The 19,686-nt window shown below is 40.7% G+C and overlaps 1 long non-coding RNA gene across 1 annotated transcript; it reads right to left on the minus strand.

Annotated features, from left to right (window-relative positions):
* Positions 1 to 16,502: 16,502 nt before the first annotated feature.
* Positions 16,503 to 19,391, minus strand: LOC139729441 (uncharacterized). Its single transcript, XR_011710866.1, has 3 exons — positions 19,295 to 19,391; positions 17,641 to 17,778; positions 16,503 to 17,054 (listed from the first exon to the last, which is right to left on the minus strand). It is a non-coding gene; the product is annotated as an uncharacterized lncRNA (long non-coding RNA).
* Positions 19,392 to 19,686: the final 295 nt, after the last annotated feature.

The raw sequence follows: 19,686 nt of genomic DNA on the forward strand, positions 1-19,686 counted from the left end.
ATTGGTCCCGAAGATAGAGATCATACGATTTATCTTCTGCAGACAGACGATCACTATGATTTAATCACCTCCATGAAAGCCTTTTTGAACAAAAGCTACTATTGCGAGAAGTGTATGAAAGGCTACGATCACAGGCGCGAACACTCTTGCCAACGCATTTGCAAATTGTGTTACGGTTCGACTTGTCCCGCAGTCAGCCGAGCGGACGAATATGTAGAATGTCACAAATGTCATCGTAGATTTAAGAACGCTACTTGTTTGAAAAATCATGTCCAAAATAAAGTGTGCGAGACCATGTACAGGTGCGTGACGTGTGACAGAAATGTCAGCGTGGAACTCTTAAAAAAACACAAGCGCGAGCATGACTGTAGCAAGAAATTTTGCAAACACTGTCAGGGCTTTTTTCCGTTCAATCATCAGTGTTATGTCTCACCCGAACCCCTCGAGAAAAATAAACAAAAAAGTTATATATTTTTTGATTTCGAGTGCACTCAAGAGAGTGGGATACACGTGCCCAATTACTGCGTGGCCCAAATTACCTGTTTTGAATGTCGTGACCAAGCTATCGACACTCCTTGTACGCATTGTGGAGAAAAGAGACAATTCATTTTCAAAGGACCCACGACTGGCGATGATTTTTGTAAATGGTTGATAGACGAGCATTCCAACGTCATAGCAGTGGCCCACAATATGAAAGGGTATGATGGGATGTTTGTTCTTGATTATCTCTATCGCAATTGCATCATTCCCAAGATGATTTTGAACGGTGCAAAGATCATGAGCATTGATATCTCCTTGAATGACATCAAGATCATCGACTCCCTCAATTTCTTACCAATGCCTCTGGCGAACATGCCCAAAACTTTCGGTATTGAAGAACTGCAAAAGGGATACTTTCCTCACTTTTTTAACACGACCAAAAACCAGGCGTACACGGGTCCCCTACCCGATGTCAAATATTATGGTCCCGATAGTATGTCTTGCGCCAAAAGGCAAGAATTTTTGAAATGGTACGAGAGCGAGAAATCCAAGAACAAGGAATTTATCATGGCAGAACAATTACACGCATATTGCGTCAGCGATGTCGACATCCTGCGCAAATGTTGTATGCGCTTTCAGGACCTATTTTTTCAAGCTACCAACGGCGTCATCCCCTTTGAGAAAAGCATCACCATTTCCTCGGCCTGCCACTATGTGTACAGGAGAAATTTTCTCAACGAGAATACCATTGCTGTTCTTCCCCCTAAAGGCTATAATCTCCGTTACAAGCACTCTAAAGTCTCAATAGAATGGCTAACTTACATGAGTGAGAAAGAGAATGCGTACATACGTCATGCGAGGAATGAAGGGGAGGTAACGGTGGGTAGATACAGGGTAGATGGTTTTTGCGAAAGCAACAAAACTATCTATGAATTCTACGGGTGTAAATATCATGGATGTCCCAAGTGTTACCAATTTGATACGCCTAGTCCAGATTATGAAGATAGGATTATGGGTGAATTATTTCTAGACACTCTGGCTAGAGAAGCGTACATTGTACAAATTATGAAGGAGTATCAAGTGGTCACTATGTGGGAATGCGATTGGCAGAGAATGAAAGACGAAAATCAGGTACCGCCCCACATCAAAACACTGCCCGGTATCGATGACTATGTACCACTTGACCCAAGAGAGGCTTTCACGGGAGGTAGAACCAATGCTACTTGTCTTTTGTACGATTGCAACGAACACGAAAAAATCAAGTATGTGGACTTCACCTCTCTATATCCATGGGTGAATAAGTATGGTGTATACCCCTTAGGACATCCCGAGGTAATTACGAGCAATTTCAAACCTGTTTCCAACTATTTTGGTCTTATCCGATGTAAAATACTACCTCCAACTGACCTCTTTCATCCTGTTCTACCTAGTAAGATCAATGGTAAATTAATGTTTCCATTGTGTAGAACGTGCGCTGGAGATTACAATCAGCAAACCTGCCAACATTCTGACGAAGAGAGGATGTTACACGGTACTTGGGTTTCTATCGAACTGAATGAAGCCATAAGAAAAGGTTATGAAGTTAGCTCGATCGAATCTGTCTGGCATTTCCCCCGTAGAACGCAATATCAGAAATGCGCGGAAGAGGAGGAGGAGGAGGAGGTAGAAGAAGAAAGAGAGGTCTGGGTTGGGAAGCCACGCGACGAATCAAAAACTGGTTTATTCCGGTATTACGTAGATCAATTTTTGAAAATTAAACAGGAGTCCTCGGGGTGGCCAGATTGGTGTAAGTCAGAAGCCGATCGAGATAAATATATCGCGGATTATCTTCGTCACGAAGGTATAGCGTTAGATAAAGAAAACATCAAGAGAAATGAAGGCATGCGCGCGCTGGCGAAATTACAATTATGTTCATTTTGGGGTAGGTGGGGTATGAGAAATAACTTGACCAAAATAGAGATAACTCAGGATCCTGCAGTATTATACGAGTTTCTCACAGCGGATGACAAGCAAATATTAGATTTAAACTTCGTTTCTGACGAATTGGTAGAAATAAGATGGCAAGTGGCGGAGGAATTTGAGGAACTATCTAAACAATCTAACGTGGTCATAGCTGCCTTCACTACCGCTCAGGCCAGGCTTAAGTTGTTTCATATCTTAGATCGTCTAGGAGATAGGGTGCTCTATTATGACACGGATAGCATCATTTATGTCGAAAGAGGACATATTCCCGACGAATGGTCGCCTCCCTTGGGAGATTACCTCGGTGATCTTACTGATGAATTGGATGGTCGTTATATTGTGACTTTTGTGGCAGGGGGGCCAAAATCTTACGCTTATCAATTGAACGATGGTAGTACTGTGTGCAAAATCAGAGGGATCACTCTAAATTACAAAAATTCCCAAGTCCTGAATTACAATGTCTTGAATCGCATGGTGAAAAAATTGAATACCAAAGAAACTTACAAAGTAACGGTCACCGATAATCATCACATCACGAGAGATATCAAAAGACAGCGCATTTTGTCTAAACCACTCAGCAAAGACTACCGCATTGTTTACGACAAGAGAGTCATTCAAGATAACCTGTTTACCGTGCCATACGGATGGGTTCCCCACGAATAATAATATAAATCATACCTCTTAACAACAAGAAAGGCCATTTCGGCGTATGCCTCTCAAGAATGATGAACGTGTCTGATTCTCGCGCACGGGTGAACGAGGGGGAGGAGGAGGTAATAGGGGAAGTGGAGTATCCGGTAGAACTCACGGAACGTGACATTTTGACAGTTAAGCGAAATATGCCTTGGAAATCAGTTTTTCTATCTGCTTTCCTAACCCTTCTTTTTGTAGTCACCTTTAGTTTAACTTATCATTCGGAAGAAAAAATCTTAAAACTCCTCCAAAATGGTGTAATTCCAGATACTGACCTCTTTAAGCCTTTACGTTCATTCTTTTTCAACGCATCCAACATCCTGGTTTAGCTATTAAGACGCAACACTAAATAATGTCCATCTCATCAGAGTATATAATAGACTGCGATGACACTAAACCGCGTTAGTTCAGACGCGATTTCTCGAAAGAAGAGGGGAAAAAACACTGTCATCGTCATGTCGTTAAAATTCATTCATCCATTTACCTGCATAGTGGCAGGACCCACGGGGAGTGGTAAGACAGTATTTGTCCGGAAAATTCTAAACTCTCACCGCGAGATGATCGATCCGCCTCCAGAAAAGATAATATGGTGTTACGGGGTTTATCAAAAAGCTTACGAAGAGATGATGCGAGAAATGCCTTTTGTACAGTTAATAGAAGGCATACCGGGCAATCTGGACGAGCTGATAGATCCTACATTTTGTAATCTTATTATCATAGATGATTTAATGTCGGAATGCGGTAATGACGCGCGAATCACCAATTTGTTCACTCGCGGTTCTCATCATCGCAACCTCTCCGTCATATTCATAGTACAAAATCTTTTTCACCAGGCCAAAGAACTCAGAACCATCAGTTTAAACAGTCATTATCTGATTGTGTTTAAGAACCCCAGAGATAAATTGCAAATTGCTCATCTAGGTAAACAACTATACCCGGGGCGTGGCAAATACTTGCAAGAAGCGTACCAAGATGCCACTCGTTATCCTTATGGATATTTGTTGATTGATCTAAAGCCCGAAACGCAGGAAGAGTATAGATTACGTAGTAAGATATTTCCTCCCGATTTGACCGTTGTGTACGTTTGTAAAACGTAAGATCAGAGAATTACTCTCTTTTGTGCATCACGATAATACGTGGTGGTTGATTGTGACTGGCAGGTAGCCATAAAATAGACGTTTGTAGCATTTTTGCGTCACTCTTTCAATATGTCTCGTAGATTAAAGAACCACTTGCCGGAGCTGCAAGTCTTGAATAAATGTAATTCTAAACAGAGAAAGGCTCTTTTAGAATACGCCAACAAAGATCTCATTTTATGTCTATCCGAATGTTGCGCAAACTGCTTAAAAGGTAACGTTCAATTAACTAAGAGTCAGAAGAAGGCATTATCGCGGCACAAGAAAGAGCTGCGCTTCGTAGGTAACAAACGCAATGATTATAAAGCTCGAAAATCAATGTTAGTCCAGAGAGGAGGTTTTCTCACATCTCTGCTGGGACCTATTTTGTCAATGTTATTAAAATGATGTATTTTCTAATCAAAGTGATACTAATAGATTAAGTTTAAGGTGTCGAACGAGTGTATGATTGTCAGAATCGATTCTCTTTGTTAAACTTGTTGGTACTTGTCATGGCTAATAGTAGTAGTAGTATGCAAAACACCAAGAAAATGATATTGGTGCCTCACGATTTTGCTAGTTCTTTGCAAAAAGTATCTCCACAGCGTGAAACACCTACGGGTAAAGCTCTGTCTATATTGGACGAGTCTATTCGTGATGTGCTAGAAAATCACGCCTTATCGGATAGAGAAAAATTGCAAAGATACAATGACATCTTGTATAGATACTTGCAATTGCAAAAGCAAAACAGTCGGAAGAAGCCGATCGAAGTGCTCTTAGGAGAGCGACACGCAGATACCCATGATCCGACATCTACAAAAGCACAGTCCGACGAATTGTCTGACCATCAATACGCTACCTTGAAGGAGGATGTGTTAAAGATTTTACCCCCCTCGGTAAAACATCGAGGGAGTTTGTTATTAGATCATTTACTGCAAAAGAAAGACAGCACCGACTGGCTGAATGAAAATAGAGAGTTGATCGTTGGTGATTCCATTGTACCAGGCTCAAATGTAGTAGATCTAATATACGATGTCATGAGGGTACGCAATACGCACGAACCAGCGGGTTGGAAAGAATTTCTTAAAATTCTGATCAATAGCAATACGCCCGAATCACTTATTGTCAATACGGCACGACGCAACGCAATGCAAGACATGAAAATTAAAGGGTTCATACCTACGTCTGTAGACAAGAGGGTTACTAAGAAAGGGTCTAAGAGCGCAAGCTCAATGATGATGATGACTACACGTGCAAAGAAAAAAAAGAAGAGAACTCTACCTTTCAAGTGGGAAAGTCTCTGAATTATTGTGACCTAATGCATTGAGATTTGAGAGAAATGTGTTTATGATAATGAATAGTATAGTATTTTCTTGACGATAAATGTCTAAGCTAATGTTACTGAATACGTTGATACATCAAGACAATTGTTGAATGTGTATTGTGTTATATCATTTTTATATTATCTTTCTCGTCTTAACCCTACCGCGTCTCGGTAGAATAAGAGGAAACGAATGGCCATGATAGGTCACACATATTGATACCATACATGTATCGCAACGTTTTTATGCTCCTTCGCCGTGTATTGTTTGGTGTAATGTTTTGTTATAGGATAGATTACAATTGATGCCTTACATGCATCGAAACGATTTAACGAGAGTACAACGGTACCTATTGACTTTTATGACACTTGTGTACGATCGTCAAGTTTTATGTGAAGACGACTGATTTTTTTTTTCAGCCTACCCGATGGTATTGTGAAATGACGTTGGTAATGATTATCATAATCATATCTTATGCATTCACTGAATGTTACAATACATAACGAACCTCTACGTAAGACGTGTACACGTGAATTCAAGCAAGATGAAGACAAATGAATATGAATTGTAAACGCTTTATTTATTTATTGAGACCACAATCGTGTATTATAGTCAAACATGTACAGACAATAAATCTACCATGTACAGCGTATAAAACTTTGCAACTGTATCACTCTTGTCCGAGTCTATGCTACACATTCTATAATCTTATAGACTAAGCTGCAATAATTCCCACAACCGAGGTTTTGCATGTTTGCGTGTGTGTGTGTGTGTTAGTGTGTGTTGATTAATACGGTTAGACTAATACATTATAAACGTGTAGCTTATGTGAAGTTGTGTGTGCGTGTATGTGTGTGTGTGTGTGTGTGTGTGCTGATGTGGTTAGGTTAATACATTATAGCGTACAAAAATGTACATTTACTATATATATATATATATATATATATATATCATTGTTAACATGCAACACCATAAACTCTATAAGATAAAAAATAACTATACAAATAGTCTTCAGGTTATAACATTCACGCCGTAATTCTTAATAATATCAACTATCACAGAGACAGAGCTATACATCATACATTTTGAGCATACAATATCTACGCCTGACTTTATGGCACCTATGTACATAAAAATCTTAGCAATATAATCAGAAGATACATAGCGTAATATACCTACGTGTGTGTGTGTGTGTGTGTGTGTGTGTGTGTGTATTTGAGATTTTATTTTCTTGACAAGACAGTACGATTTATATTCTACGAATATACTTCTTACTGATACCATCATATCAGACAATGACATTATTCTGCACGCGTGTGACATTGCTAACAGAATGCAAGTTACTATATCGCGGTCAGTTAAATAGGATCAAGTCACGTCACGACATAATCATTACAGTGTACAAGACGACACAGGGAGAGAGAGAGAGAGAGAGAGAGAGAGGGGGGGGGAGCTATATCTTATACGTACAAACTACGAACATATATGAACAGCTTCGCGGTACTTATGAGGGTACCAAAGACAACACGCTTCGTTAGGTTATTATGTAACAGTACAGTCAGACATCTAATTACTACGGCATGCTTTGACGTACCACGTTAGAACCAGCATATCTTTCATAGCATAGCATCTATTTCAACATCCACGACTTTGCTATTTGATTGTACAGAAAATTCGCATCTACTAGTGGTGGCGGAGAGTGTAAATAATTGTTGATGTAATGGTACACTCTCTGATCATTCTGCCCCCGTGTGCGAGAATTAAATTCAGACAAAATGCTACTCATCGAATCACCTCTGGCTCTACGTATAAGATAATAAAGACAGTACTGCCCGCACACTGTAGACCAGCTGGATTGTAGCGATTTTCTATTGTACGTCCACACATCGGCATTGGCATTCAAAAACTTGGTAAAGTAGGGCGAACATAAAGTAGGGTGTCTACCATATGAATCAAAAAATTCACCACGCCCTCTACTGTCGATGTAAATAGCAATCCAATGAGAACCTATTTCTCTGTGACCATCTACATTCGCAATCAATGACACGGTTTTTTTCTCAGTCTCTCTTCTTCTTTTTCTTCCATTCCTTCTTCTTCTCGTTGCTAAAACTGGTAATTTATCGGCGGGAAATACACCAACAAAAGTCCCGTTTAGTTTGGGTTCTTTCTGAACAACTCCCAAGAGTTCACGCGTGTTCATCTCGACAGATATCTAATTACCATAGTCGAGAGTGACATTACGATTACGATCAACTTCTAAGATAGATTCAAATTCGGAATAAACGACGACATTCACAGTTTCGGACAGGGGAGAAGCAAAAGTCAATTCCAGTCGAACTGATCCGGAAGTCTTGGGTTGAAAGTAATCGTCGGTCGACAGATCTGGGGTCAAATCAAAGGCGTAGAGGGCGTATCCCTTTCCGTAGTCGTCTCTAGTGATATGATTTCCCTTGTCGTGAAACATACTATTGGTACCAGAAAACAGAGTCTGATAGGCCAAGATGTAATTGGGGGAAGATCCAGTAAACTGAGGACGGAGCGGTTTCCACGGAACTTGTTCTGAATTAGCATACAACGCTATGTAATTCAGGTCATAATGATGAAAATTGAAGGGATTTCTGGCGTAAGATCCATTGTAAGCCGTGTTACTGACACAACCAATCACCATTCGCTTGGGAATCTGTCCTATAATCAGGCTCTCTCGGGTAAAAGACAACTGTCCTTTGGGAATTGAAAAAGAGGTTGTCACGACTCGTCTGATAGGATACTTGGCCGTTTCCGTTTCCAATGTTTTAGCGTGCAGTAGCGATGTGGTCGGGCTCAATTTCACGCGTCTCACCAAGAGACTGGCTTCGGTGATTTTGACTTTGTAGCTTGCTTCAGGGGTAGACGACATGAGACTAAATGCGTTCTTACTGCGATGAAGTTTGAATTTAATGTCCACCCCTCCCATAATCAACCGATCTTGGAACGATGCATCCACGTGTAGCCTTCCTACCATGTCTACCGTTTTAGACAATTTGGTAAACTCGTGGCGTTTATTCAGCCCTTCGTTGGTATTACTCGAGGCCAGAGGGTCATTGATTTCCATATATCCCGCCGTGTCTTTGTAAAACAAGGACGAAGTTAGCTGCGACAATTTTGCATCACGACCGTAGGTGAGAAGATTTTCGAACATAGCTCTATAAGGATAGGTGTTCGTGGAAGGGGTGATGAGTGTATCGTTGAACATCACATCTACCTCGCTGAAGAGCGAATGTAGAAAAAGATTGACTGGTGCTACAGAAGATTCATCGGTGAGGGCGGTACCATCCGCATTAACAACTTTCGCCTTGAGATGTAGCAGCGTTTGAGAAAGATCGGTATACTCTTCCGGCGAACTTTGCAGATGAAATTGTATGGGCGTGGCATCGGCTATGCTCGTCACGGGGAAGAACTCGACCCATTTTCCTTGCTCTATGGTCGTCTGAGTCGGGGGGATGCTGAACAGGTCAATTTCCGATTTAGAACAGTCGCACGATAACTTGTGTAGCTTTTCCATTATGCCCTCAACTTTAGCTTTCACTCTCTGTCTTCGGTTAAAAATAGTAATAGAGTGATCAGGACCGATCAAAAATATCGTTGCTTCTTTTCACCGGTCGAGAGCCAGTGTAAATGAATGCCTTCTTCTTACGTCTGGTCTTTTTATTCACTTTCTTGTCATTCTTCTTCTTCGTCTTTCTTTTCACAGGAGGTGCGTCCATACTCTCGACCAATCGACGTTTAATTTTTTTCGCTTGTGCGGCCGAAGCAGTTTTCAAACTTTTTCCCGCCATGACATCTTGAGCTACATTAACACCTGTTTGCAACGCTCTTTTCCCCAAGTACTTTGTACCAGCTTTCAGGAGTGGTACGGCCGATTTCCAGATACCTTTAAGCATACTTCCCAGCCCATATCCCCGTTGCACTCTCGCCCCTCGAAAATAGGGCAGAGATCCACTCCCATACTGGGGATGAGACCACACTTGTTCTCGATGGCGCGGCATTACACCGTTAATGTAGATAACGACAAGCTCTAAAATGGAGTTTAATTACCAACTTTCCGGACTGAAATGGCACTTTTTCCCCAAAGTCACTTCTTATATCAACTTGTATAGTGTCTATGTATTTTGATTTTACGGGCAGATAGTGAGGGGTTTGATAAGTAAACGTAACGATCTCACCGGCCCTTCTGTGGGGAACGGGAACAATTCTCAGGAGAGGGGCACTGATGTCACCCACGGGCTGATTGCAAATCACGTCCGTATACAGATAAAGTGTATTGATCCCTCCATTCACGTTCGGAGAAAAAGGCGCCTGTGCGTGACCGCGAATGATGCCACGGGGAAATCCCAACAGGTAACCTAATCCCTCGCTTAACTGTATGGCGCTGACTTGATCGAAATCAAAAATAACTTTGCCCGAGCTCGAATCGCGTTGTACAGTGAAGTTGTTACGAAATCGTTCAGGTAGAGCAGCTGTCAGTGCCTCGCATATACTACCTATATCTTTGTAATGTCCTTCAGGTATAACGCAATGACTGACCACCTCTTCGGACAGTAGAAATTGAAATGTGTTGTTCGTAATATTCACGTTATACCAAGAATAGGGATAAATTATTTCCACCAATGCCACCTCCCACTGCGCGTGAAATATGAGCGGCGCGGCCAATTTAGTCTTAAAACTGGTGACTGTATTATCCGGAAAATAATCGAACGAACTATTACTGGGTAGAGTCACGTAAAATTGTTCCTCGCCTTCCATACTGATTCTTTCGTCAAAATGATGCCCTCCCTCAATTGCGATAGGTTTTATCGATGTTATCTACCCAAGCATTAAACGTGTCTGGATAGCCTAGAAATTTCACGAAATATTCGGTTTTACCCCCTCGCTTTCGCCGTCTCAGTATCTTTTCCACCCTATACATGTCTGCCTTGTCCTTACGCACCCTCTGCAATTCAGGTTCGTAAAATGTACCTTTCAATTGTTCGTTATTATCATCGGTTAAATGATAGACGGGTAAATCACGATGTTTACGACCAGACACTGTGTACACTTCCTCTGTCCAGTTGGGGAGGTACCCCTTTTCAAAAGTTCGTTTCATCTTACTGATGCGTACTCTTTCACCTTTTTCGTAGCGAGGTCTGTTTTGTTTACGTAATGCCCATGATTGATCACCATACAATCGCTGCCAGATGATACCTTCATTTTTCTTGGTGACGAGCACGGGTTTTGTTTTGATCGAACGGTGCTGGGCATTATTGTAGGCTCGGAGGAGTTTCGGGAGTATGCGGGTATACTTCAACGTGTTGGAGTGAGTAAAATATTTCCACATCTTTTCTTTCAACGTTCTGTTAAAACGTTCGACGACACTAGCCTTGGTTTCGTTTTCAGTTGTAAAAAACTCAATGTCTTTCTCTTTCAAGAAGGCTTGAAATATTCTGTTGGTAAATTCAGTGCCTTTGTCCGTTTGAATCTTTAGCGGAGACCTCTGCGTTTTGAAGATAATTTTCAGAGCACTGACCAAGCTTTTGCCACGTTTGTCTTTGATGGGCACTACCCAGGCAAATTTAGACAAAATGTCTATACATGTAAGGAGATACCTATACCCCGAATTGTAACGGGAGAGCGCAGACATATCTACCAAATCCATTTGCCACTGATCATCCATACCACCAACAATGATTCTGCTTCTACTAAACCGACGTCTGGCCGGTTTGTGCAACGTGTAGGTGTCAATACCCTCTAACCATTCTCGTATTTGTTTCCTACTTAAGCGATATCGACTATCTTCTCGCACGAACTTGTACAATTTTTCTACCCCGCCAAAACTGGCTTCGTGTTCTGGATTGAAATAAATGTCATTCAGATATCGATTCATGTTCTCTCGTGTCACTCTTAACGTGTCAGTGCGAGCACGTCCACAATACCTATATACTCCCACAAAAACAAATGTTTATCAACTCTGTCTCAATACTACGTATTTATCGTGACAGTCATATTCTATATTCAGTCACTGTCTCATATGCCCGTCGGTCATCAGAGTACACCTCTTACCCTCACATTTTACAGTAGACGATACTGTTTCACTCGCTTAGACTTCGTCCAGTCATATGATATACTGTTTCACTGGCTGTCTGCTATGACCGTCGGTCACTGTCTGATATGTCCGGCGCTCATCAGTGCACACTTCGTACCCGCACATTTCTTCATCACATTGCTCTCGTTCCTCCAGCAGACGATACTGTTTCACTCGCTTAGACTTCGTCCATTCATGATATACTGTTTCACTGGCTGTCTGCTCTGACCGTCGGTCACTGTCTGATATGTCCGGCGCTCATCAGTGTACACTTCGTACCCGCACATTTCTTCCTCACATTGCTCTCGTTCCTCCAGCAGCTCTACGGGCTTTATCCCGTCAAAACAAATTTTTATCAACTCAGCATCAATACTATAGATTTATCGATACATTCATAATTTTCTTTTTCTCACTGTCTGATTTGCCCGCTCCTCCCTATTTTCAAGGCTACATTATTACTATAAGCTCTCTGACCTCTCCAAAGTACGTGACCTGATTTTTAACAAAATACATAGCGATACTATTTTTATATTTATTACTCTCATTTTTTCCCATTTTCTCGGAAAAATCAAGGTCGAATTTTTGACATATAGACGGGCTACACTACTCCGGTACAATGTTATATCTAAACTTGCATTGGAACTAACCAATAGTTCATTTTTATTACCGGTACAACTTGTCATGTATTTGTAATTTCATGTGACTTTAATAGTTGTAACATTTATTGTGGATGATTTTCTTCACAATTGACACATGCACATACTAGGTTAGAAAGTTGGTCATTGGTACCGGTATGGCTTAGGCCTTACCTATTTTCTGTATAAATAGGGTTAATTGGAATTATTTCACAGATACACACAAAAATGTTGGGAATCAGATCATTTTCAGTCTTCTAGACTGAATAATGTGACACCTGTAATAGTCTAATAACCAATCCAACAATTTCTGAGGCTATCTTATACATTTTCTTATTTATCGTATGTACAATGCAACCATGCATGATGCAATGTCTTGTTCACCTATACAAGGAGAAAATCAAGACACAAGGAATAATCTGTTCAAGTCAATTATTTCCACATAGGTCAACAACATTCACTCAGTTTTATCTAGAACCCTGATTGGGTTTTTATCATCAGAACACATTTTTTTCTCATTGGTAAATTGACGCTTAACAATTAGGCCTGTATACACAGGTAATATCTTGTTGTGATATTTCAGTGAATTTAAATCTAACACATTACTTATGTAGGGCTAGGGTTCACTTGGCTCTCTAGCACTCATCACACTAAAAGCAAACTAGGGCAGCACACATGTGTTACTTGGAAGGAGTCCCCTGGCTAACTAACTTGTAGCCAGTTTATTCTTCACATAATTTGGCATGGGTTTACATGTAAATGTGGGTTGTTACATAAATATGCATACACAAAATCAACATAACAAAACATGCAAATAAAGAAACAAAGGTTAAAACTAAATATTCATAATAATATGTAAATGATGTGCAGGCTTGGGTGATTTAGGCATGATTTCAGTATTACAGGGAACAATGGGTGAGAAGTGAAAGAGTGGAAAATGTCATGTGATATGTGGTGTGTCTGTGATACAATTGTAGGTGGGGTGTGTGGATGCATGTGGATGTGAATACCGGTACTACTGTATGTGTGGGTTGACGTATTTATGTGTAGAGGGGTGGTACCTGTAATAAAAGAAGGGGGGATACACTTATAATAAAAGGTTCAAAATAAATCCCTACACTTACGTTATACTACCATGCATAAATACAAATTTCATGTGCACATATAAATTGCATGTGTACATGGGACCTACATTAGAAGTTGTGTGTACCAGGGTACACTGACCTTACATTTTCTTTTATCTTTGCATGTATATTTGCATTTGGTGTTGCATCATGAGCACAGGTTCTAATTGCAAATGTGCTACATGTATTTAGAAACTGCTCTCACAGTAATGTGATGTGATATACAATGTAGAGATAACAAATCTGTGCTGGCTACTTGCATGTAGGCCTATAACTTTTAAATATAAAATGTCATAATAGAAATAATTGTATAGCAAAGATTGCCAATTGACACAGGTAAGGTAATCATTTGCAGAAAAAAAAAAAGAAAAAAGAAACTGCTCAGCATTCTGTCATTAGTCAATTTGGGCATCTACACATTATACTCCTATCATATTGAACAATTATGATAATAATACTACAATGTATAACATGTAAATTAAAAGAACCTTACAAATGCAACCACTTTCAAATAACTTGTACATTTGCAGGGAAAAAATATTGAAGTGAAAGTCCAAGAATCAATGTCACAGGGTTAATGACTTCAAGTACAAAGAACACTATACTATTTCAGTGTGGAGACCTTCTACATATTGCATTGTCAAAACACAATTGGTTTAGGGTTTGAGCATATACAATTATATCAGTAGAACATCATGTAGGGACCTACCAAAATGTATATTACAATGTATTTTTATATCTATGTGAATGAAAACTGAACATCTTGTTTGAAGCACTTCCAACACATTTGTTTATCAAAATTCATACTTTTTTTTTTTGGCCACAAAATATAGATGCAATGAATATTACAAGGGCACAAACTCCATTTACCACAAAAATATTGTCCTCATAATAATGTGATTTGATAGAGTTATCACAAAATTTTGTGCTGAAAAAGTGTCTTCCAAAATGCTGATGGACAATGCTACTGTGTAGGACCTGCTGTGCCACTTGAATGTAACACATGGCATGATATCAGTGATCACATAAATGATGAGGATAATAATCATTATGAAGATGATGATAGTAATAAAAAATTAGCAACAACAACAATAGTAGTAGTAGTAATAATAATAATAGTTAGAGCAATAATGAAATGTGTGAAAGGCCCTTCAGTGATGTACACTGTTGTGCATGACAGCCCTGCATAAGTTCACTTTAAAACACTGATGCAATATTTTATCGTAACGGAGTAATTGTAGTTTTTCACCTCTGAAACACCTGGGAAACACAGGGGGAAAAAAGACCAAATGAAAAACAAGAGACCCGCGGGTCACGCGCTCACCTGAGTATCGCAATTTCACCTTCCATGCATTCTTGCACACTCTTACCTGAGAACATTGGAAACTTTAGGTCTGCATATGGATCCCTCCCCCCCCCCCCTCAACTCGGGGGGGGGGGGGGGGGGGGGTAGGGGGGGGGGAGGGGGCAGGCAGTCCTGGATCTGAATCTGCAATTAACAAACTTGGAACTAAAGTCATCAATGTTCAAACTCATGGTTAACTTTGCTTTATCATTTCTGGTTCTAGAGCAGAAGATTTTAAATATTCCTCAATGTGGGGGGGGGGGGGGGGGTGGGCCCCCTAGGGGGCCCCCAAGAGGGACATGGTGCCCATTTGAAGGAATTAAGATTCTATCCCCCTAGGGATGCTACCTGCTAAGTTTGGTCGAAATTCATCTTGAGGTTTTCAAGAAGAAGATGAACATGTACAATTCAGGCTCCATTACAAGTGTTGGACTTCTCCCCAGCCCTCTCCTGGGTCCTAAGGGCGTGGGGGGGGGGGGGGGGAATGAATCCGCCAACCCCATGAAAAAAACTTGAAACTACAGTCATCAATGTACTAACTCATAGTATCATCTAAGCCCTATCATTTCTGGTTCGAGAGAAGATTTTTAAAGGTTCCTTAATTTTAGGGGGTTTGGCCCCCTAGGGACCCCCAGGTGGGCAATGGTGCCCATTTGAACAAATTGAGATCCTATCCCCCTAGGGATGCTACCTACCAAGTTTGGTGAAAATCAGACATGGCGATCTCAAAGTGAAGATGAAAATGTACAATTTAGGCCCCATTAGGACCCCTCCCCACCCCCTCACCTGGGTCCCAAGGGGGGCACCCCTGATTCCCCCATGAACAAACTTGAAACTACAGTCATCAATGTACTTACTCATAGTATCATCTAAGCCCTATCACTTCTGGTTCTAGAGAAGATTTTTAAAGGTTCCTTAATTTCAGGGGGTTTGGCCCCCTAGGGACCCCCCAGGTGGGCAATGGTGCCCATTTGAACAAATTGAGATCCTATCCCCCTAGGGATGCTACCTACCAAGTTTGGTGAAAATCAGATATGGCGATCTCAAAGTGAAGATGAAAATGTACAATTTAGGCCCCAATAGGACTCCTCCCCACCCCCCTCCCCTGGGTCCCAAGGGGGGCACCCCTGATTCCCCCATGAACAAACTTGAAACTACATTCATCAATGTACTTACTCATAGTATCAATTAAGCCCTATCACTTCTGGTTCTAGAGAAGAAGATTTTTAAAGATTCCTTAATTTTAGGGTGTTTGGGCTCCCCTGGGGCCCCCCAGGTGGGCCATGGTGCCCATTTGAACAAATTGAGATCCTATCCCCCTAGGGATGCTACCTGCCAAGTTTGGTGAAAATCGGTCATGGGGTTCTCGAGAAGAAGATGAAAATGTAAAAAGTTTACGCACGACGGACGACGGACGACGCACGACGGACGCCGGACGAAGAGCGATCGCAATAGCTCACTTGAGCCTTCGGCTCAGGTGAGCTAAAAAAGGACAAAACACTTTGTGCCTGGATATTGCAGCCCTTTCAGTTTCCAGTAACAGTTTAACGCACATGCAGTTTAGGAGTTTACAGGATTTATTTTCCCTACTTGCTACATGGGGCAAGAACAAATTTTCCAGGCAATCAATTCACTGTTTCATTCTGATTCACACATTTGAGTACTAACATGTTTGTTGTTACCTCACAGGAAAGACAGAAATAGAGAGTTCAGAGATGTAAATGTAGTGTCATATCAGTTATCACTGCCATCACATGAATGTAGTCTATGATTGGAATTGATGTTATTCATGTTCAATGTGCATTTATCAGAATCCCCAACAATCCTGGTACAAAGGTGCAGCTTTTTCATTACTAACATGTCTTTTGCTATAATACACAATGAAGGCATAAATTGACAGTAGGCCTACAGGAAGAACTGGTGTCAGAGCTATTATCATTGCCATCACTTGGATGCACTCAACATAATTATGATATTGAAGTCATCCAAGTTCAGTTTTCAAACATTTGCCAGCCACAAAGAAGAACATGAGAGGGGATGTCACTGGCTTCATGGAGCTAAGTAGTTGGGAGGGCTGGTTCTGATTGATGAGAGGGGATGTCACTGGATTCACTGAGCTTGGTGGCAGAGAGGGCTGGTTTCCACTGGCGAGATGGATGTCACAGGTCTCACCGAGCTGCGTAGCCTAGAAGAGGCAGTCTTATTTGGCGAGAGGGGGTGTCACTGGCTTCAACAACCTGGATATCTGTGATGGCACTTGGATGTGATGCTAGCTGTTCCACTGCAATAGAGGCCAACAAGCACATTCTATTGATCTCTCATCTAATGACTGAATGTTGGTAATAAAGTAACTACTACACATTTACAATGAAAAATTATTTTACTACTCATATAGACTCAATTAACTATTCAGTAATACACATAGTAAATATTCTCTTTAAAGACTATCATTCAAGCAATGACAAGTTTAGTACTGATGAAAGCAATTATGTTATATGCTGAAAGTCCAATGAAAATAGCTCATTTTATTTATGATATTTACATAAAAATTCCCTAATATGCATGCCAAAGGGACGTCTTCATCATCTACTGTAAAAGTGGAAATTTCTTGCGGTGTTGGTTGAAATTTTCACGCATTTCGCGTAAGCCGAAACTAGCGCGAAAATAAAAGCATGCGAATATTTTTGCTCGCCATTTGTTCAAGTAGTTGATGTCTTGATTCCGCGGAACTATAAACATGCGAAGCTCTTCTTACCCCGCCGACCGCAAAAAATTAGTCGCGCTAAAATATCCACTTTTACAGTAACCTGTTATCTCCTTACATCTGCCCAGGCTCTGATAAAATCAATATCTGTCAGCACTCTCACCAGGTTTTGATCCACTTCAATTTGACCCAAGTCCTTTCCTCAGAGTAGCATTTTCCTCCACAACTAATTGGAGAAGGCAACGGCATTCATGAACTTGTCCTTTTTCCATTTCACAGGGGCATCTGGACTGGAGTTCATCTGTATATCAGACACAATGAAAGGCATTAACACGGACTTACAATTAGGATAGTCCCGTTAGTTCTTCACCAATCTGTAAATTTAGTCACAGAACTTGCTATCCCATGTATTTCAGTGTAGAGTCTACCAGGTAGCTTTATCTTGTAGTGCTCACATACATGCAACAGAGAAAACTCCATGAAATATGTTAGAAATAGACTGTCTACTGTAGAACTTAAATAGCAAAAAGGAAAATAAGACCTACAGAGACCCTAGCCAAATTTTTGATGAGTTGACACTGCACATGACGTCGGGATGACCTCAGCCTCTCATTGTGCATCTGGGTAATTCTGTGAAGTTGGGGCACGAAGTGTGACATTTTAGCATAACTCAATACTAATTATGCTATACATGTATTGTTTATAGGCTTTGCAGTTGTATTGAGACCATACATTTTCCTGGAAATTTTGTGCCATTCCGACTCAATTTTGATGAAATTATTAAAACGATATGTAATGGTGTCCTGTAGCATCGTGACGTGTCCATGTAGCATCGTGATAGTAAACATTTGGTCCTAAAAGACAAATTAAGGCAATTAGCTTGACCAAAATTTGATATAATATGCATAATTACTAGATTAGTCAGATAGCTAAATATCTTAACTCTCCTTTCCACAGTTTTACACAAAAAAGGACACCGCATAGCATCGTGATACATTTTGTAATTTTCTTTTAAAATTGAAACTGTGTACAGGAAATTTGAGATATTTAGCTATCTTATTCATACCTTGTAAATATGCATATTGCATCAAATTTTGGTCAAGCTCATTGCCATAATTTGTCTCTTTGGACCAAATTTTAAAATATCACGATGCTACGTGGACACGTCACGATGCTCCAGGACACAGTGTTACATATTGTTTAATAACTTCATTAAAATTGAGTCTGAATGGCACAAAATTTCCAGGAAAATGTGTGGCCTCAATGCAAATGTAAAGCCTACAAACAATAAATGTATAGCATAATTGATATTGAGTTATGCTGACATGTATTTTGTCAATATCACGATGCTACATACATGGACACTGCCCCAACTTCATGGAATTACCCATCTACAAAGTAGGCCCTATTTATTTATATGTTGTGTATACAACCTCATATCGGGCCTATGATGTCTTTCAATCCAGCCACATGCAAGGGATTTGGGGGTCTGTATAATTCCACATACAATCATATAGTAGGCCTATATGTGGCTGCAATGTACAAACTATGTAACTTGTAACCCTAAAAGTAATGATCAAGACAACCATAATCTTATTAACCACTACCACAGCTTTGGGTTTTAAAAAAAAATGTTATAAGTTAAATTACAGCAAGAATAAGAACAGCATCGTTTGAGAACACAGAGTTATCTATTCAATTTATTGATGTTTTGTGTACTAAATATCAACATTAACTTTCATTTGCAGGTTCAAAACAGTTGTTGGATCTAGGTGTATTAAAATAGTACCAGGTAATTAAAGTTAGTTTGTACAAACCTTTTGTACCAACGGAAGGGCTGGTCTCAATGGGCAAGAGGGGATGTCACTGGCTTCATCAAGCTGGGAGGGCTGGTCTCGACTGATGAGAGGGGACATCAAGCCGGGTATAGGCTAGCTGGTCGAAACTGACGAGAGGGAATGTCACTGGCTTCATCAAGCTGGTTAGCTAGGAGGGCTGGTCTCAATTGATGAGAGGGGATGTCACTGGCTTCACCGAGCTGGGTAGCTGGTCAAAACTGACGAGAGGGAATTTCACTGGCTTCATCAAGCTGGGTAGCTGGGAGGGCTGGTCTCAACTGACCAGAGGGGCTGTCACTGGCTTCACTGAGCTGCCTAGTCAGGATGGTCCTTGAATGCGATGCTGGCTGTTGCTCTACAAAAAGATACCC

Source organism: Diadema antillarum, unplaced genomic scaffold (assembly GCF_040938485.1).
Source record: "Diadema antillarum isolate AM-2024a unplaced genomic scaffold, OU_Dant_1.0 seq00000239_RagTag, whole genome shotgun sequence".
Lineage (NCBI taxonomy): Eukaryota > Metazoa > Echinodermata > Echinoidea > Diadematoida > Diadematidae > Diadema > Diadema antillarum.